Source organism: Tiliqua scincoides, chromosome 1, assembly GCF_035046505.1.
Source record: "Tiliqua scincoides isolate rTilSci1 chromosome 1, rTilSci1.hap2, whole genome shotgun sequence".
Lineage (NCBI taxonomy): Eukaryota > Metazoa > Chordata > Lepidosauria > Squamata > Scincidae > Tiliqua > Tiliqua scincoides.
Window position 1 is genome coordinate 76623969 of NC_089821.1, and position 4379 is coordinate 76628347.

The following is a 4379-nucleotide window of genomic DNA, read 5'->3' on the forward strand; positions in this document are numbered from 1 at the left end:
CAGCGGAGTTGCCTTGAACAGATGTCATTGTTCAAAAATATTTTTGCTAGACTTCGAGCCCTGCCAAAAATGATAATTGACTTCTGTGATGATGTCCATTTCCCTTTGTTCCCAAAGCATCTATTTATGTCCAAATCACTTCTGTCAAAGTTCTTCTGTATCTAATTCAAAGGTAATTGCTATGTCTTAGAGGCAGGAAGGGGTATTCTATCAAAAAAAAATCATTGAGATGGACTGACAGCATTGGACAGCCTCCAAACTATACCTTCAAAGGAGAATTGGAGACAAAGCAGCTCTTGCAGAAACTTGCATCTTCCTTTGGTATCTGTGCTTGGAGAGCATTGGCATGTCCTATGCACTTCACACTCTGACCTAACCCTTTGTACCTTGTGTAATATGCTCTTCAACTTGTTTAGTAACCTCCCTGTGCACTACACATCACTCCAAGTGAGAAGGGGCCACTCCACATAGGATGCAGGAGAAAATGATCACCCACCAATTCTTTAAAGATGTTTCAATCAGACCAGTTCTACTGCTGATAATTATTGATGTCCAATAGCTGTGAAGGTAGCAAACGTATCTTAGGGTGCAATCTTAAAGTGTCCTTGGGCTGGCGCAAGTCCCTTGCACCAGCCCAGGAGGGTTGCAAATGTGCCGTAAAGCATGTTCACACCTCCTCAAAAGCAAGCTGCGCCAGCGCACGGAGGTGTGCTGGAGCACGGAGGCTGTATCCAGCCTCCAGGGCGGCTTGCCCCAGTTAGGTTGCATCGGCCAAGCTCGGCCAATGCAGGGATCGGGGAGGTTGGGGAGAAGCCATACCCAGGTGTACAGGGAAGAGTTTCCTTGCCTCCGGCTGAGCCACTTTGGGCCCCTATCTTGTGCTGGATACAACGCAGGCTTCCTGGCCTGCCTGTTCCAGTGCAAGATAGGATTGTACTGCATGGTTAATTATGAAGAACTTCGCTTTCTTCCCCATTATCGCACCAAGGTTAGAATAAGAAGTACCATTTTTAACGGATCAGAATAAGAAGTACAATTTCTAAAAGGTGAGTAGTTGTGAGGTGGGACTGCTCAAACAGCATGTCCATCTGCCAGCACATCAATATCAATGTACGACATTTCTCTTTGCAAATGGTGCTGGCACTGTCTCCCAGCAACTGCAGATTTGTTGTCATTAGACCATGAGCGATAGCATTTCCCGTCAATACTGATGAAAAAATATTCTAGCTCCATGACTTATTCATGATGAATTATGATGTGTCAGTGGGACTTCAAGCACATGCTTATTGCCTTATGAGGGAAGTTAACAGAACTCACGCACACAGTAATCCCTACCTGGAAAAGATTGCAGGTAAACCTTAAAAAACACTAAGTGTATGTGTTTCACTTCTAATCCTGATCCACAAGTTATTTCCAGCAATCAAGAAGAAACCTAGAGAGTCTGACTTCACATTATATATACTAGTCTTCTTATGATGTCATCATAAGCATGAAAAATATCCTCTTGCCCCAAGGAAACCTCCAGTCAGTGGTGTCACTAGGGGGGTATAGGGAATGCAGGCTGCATTGGGTGACGCACACTGGGGGTGACATCATTACTCATCAAAATTTTAAAAATTTTGGTAATTTTGAATAATTCTATCATATATATCAATCTATATGTGATTTAAAGCAGAATGCAATGAAACAAACCATGGTGAAATATCTCTATTCTATCAAAAGTTATAGCCACAAAACCAGCAGGGGTGGTGTAATGGTACATCACCATGCCCACTTCCAGGGCATTCACCCCCCCCCCCCAAAGCTTGAGATGAGGTCCATCATAGGGGTGACACCCTGGTCTCCTGCACTGGATGACATGAATCCTAGTGACTCCACTGCCTCCAGTCTTCTCCTAACTGGGGCTGGACACAGCAGAGGCCATGCAACCTCACTGCACCAGCACAGGTTAGGATTGGGCTGACCAGTTCTGAATCTTCTGGTGTCTCAATCCTTCTCCATTTCCATGAAGTATTTTGAGTATTTTGCTAGTGGTCAGCTCAGCACACTGCTTTGAAAACCCATGCTTTGTATGCAGTCATGCCATCAAAGTTGCTTGCTCAGAAGTTCTAAATAGTAAAAGAAGTATTTGATGTCAGAGTTGCTTTTTTGGGGGGGTCAGTCATTTCCTTAATGCTGTCCTCACATATTCAGAAACATTTATGGTAATGATGTCAAAAAGGGATCAAGCTATTTTCATTAATTTCTACCCTGTGGATAGTTGAATAGTTCAGCTGAATTTCATTATAGCTTATTTAATTATGGAAAAGAGTCATATCAGGGATTTCAGTGTTAATCCACAAGATGGTCCTTTGCACAGACCAGCAGAAATAACAGGACATTTTTATTGGGGGAGTGTGGGCGGGATTGGATTGGTACAGAAGCTTTTCTTTTAAGTCCAAGAAATTATTGAGGGGCCAATAGCGAAAGGTTGCTTCCATCTTCTAATAGAATAAAAGAACAGGAAAAAGCATGGAGTGATAAGATTCTTATGCATGACTCTGTTGCCATGAGCTAACTTCACATTACTCATTCACACAATGAGAGTGTTAAATCTTTCCATCAGCATCCCCTAAAGCTTCCTAAAAGTTGCATGAGGACACCTGGCATGCAGGTAGTTCAGGAGACCTGCTGGGAATGAATGCAAGTATCAAAGCTTGGTGAGTTGCTCAAAATTCCTCTGACTGATAATCTTGATTTCAATAAAATTTGCCATGACTCAAAGGATTTTGGATGATGGAGAGGAACTGGGAGAATGCACCATGCCTTTTGTTATTATTTTTCCAAGTTTACATAAAGGCAAAGGTTGGGAGACCAGTATAAACCCTAACCCTTAGAAGCAGCATTTGAACTCACAATTTTCAGAATGTGCCTTTAAAAAAAAAATTGAAGTTCATGGCATCTGTAGTTCATAGACAGCTTCACAGGATCCTCATGATCATAGTGTGAGCAGACAAAGATTAACAGGTCTACTGTTTGTGTTTTAGCCCAGTGCTGTGCATCCGTGTACCAAATTACCTCATGAATTTATGCATGGTCCTTAACTAATGTGTGGGTGTTGTATGTGTTACAGAGTGAGGGCCCAATCCTATCCAACTTTCTAGCATTGATGCAGGAGTGCTATATGCTGAAAAGCATTGCAAATGTGGGCAGGGTGTGGAAACAATATCACATATGCTTTTAGACTGTTCATTTTATGAGGAGATGCGCACAAAGCTTTTAGGCTCGATCTGGGCCAACATGGGTGGTTGGTCTGACCAGGAAAAGGTCTGATTTGTTCTTTCCACAAAGGCTGGCTGATGTAGTGGAGAGAACAGCAGCCTTTCTAAGGGAGCTTCTAAAGAGCCGGGTTAATGAACAACAATGATGCCAAAATCGGGGTATTTGTGGATTTTATGTAGTTCTTTATACCATGATGCCAATAAAAGTTCCTTATTCAAAAAAAAAATCATTGGCTCAGCAGCAATGCAGCCCTGGGGTAAGGAAACAACCATTCCCTTACCTTGAGGAGGCTTTCGTGAATATTAGCATTGGCGTAGTGCTAGAAAGTTGGACTGGGTCCTCAGAGAAGCTGTTCACATATTACAGTGTACAGAAGTATAGGCATCTATATACATTTAAGTGTCAAGAAATGTAAAATCCAAATCACATGTACTGCTTGCTCAGCAACTGTTACCCTGCACATGCCCAATCTAGTCTGATCTCGGAAGCTAAGCAGGGTCAGGCCTGGTTAGTACTTGGATGGGAGACCGCCTGGGAATACCAGGTGCTGTAGGCTTATATACCATAGTCTTTCGAGACTGAAGGTTGCCAACCATGTACTGCTTGCTGTACATACACTGAATATCAGGTGAATAACTGCATGTATGTACAGATCAACAATAATGTGTACACTGTACACAGACTGTACACATGTTGATTATGACATGTGAATAGGACAAGGAGGAGTAATAAGAAATCCACCATTGGATTTATTTCAGTCTTGCCATTACTGCAGCAAATCTATCTGCATTTTAATAGGTAAAGAAAAAGTTTCTCTTGTGTGAGTATTAGCAAAGTCTTAGACCACTGAGATTCCTTTGAAGTCAGTTCCACTGAATTCAGTACAGCTGACTTCCATATAGTTTTTTTTTTTTTTTTTTTTTTTTTAAGAACAGGTTGTTCATGTAATTAAGAAGAGACAAAAAGATATGTCCGTGTATTGGTGGTTAAAGCTGGTACCAGGGCTGACTGAAAGTCTCATTTTCCTTTGCTTCATGGACTCTCAGTCATGTTGAATCTGTTGCACTGCTACTTTTTGAAGGTTGCCTTGTGCTGACCATCAGGGCTTAGAAAGATGA

The 4379-nt window shown here is 42.1% G+C and overlaps 1 pseudogene; it reads left to right on the forward strand.

Moving 5' to 3' along the window:
• The first annotated feature begins 3695 nt into the window (after positions 1-3695).
• On the forward strand, positions 3696-3817 carry LOC136637932 (5S ribosomal RNA; annotated as a pseudogene).
• The last annotated feature ends 562 nt before the right edge of the window (positions 3818-4379 follow it).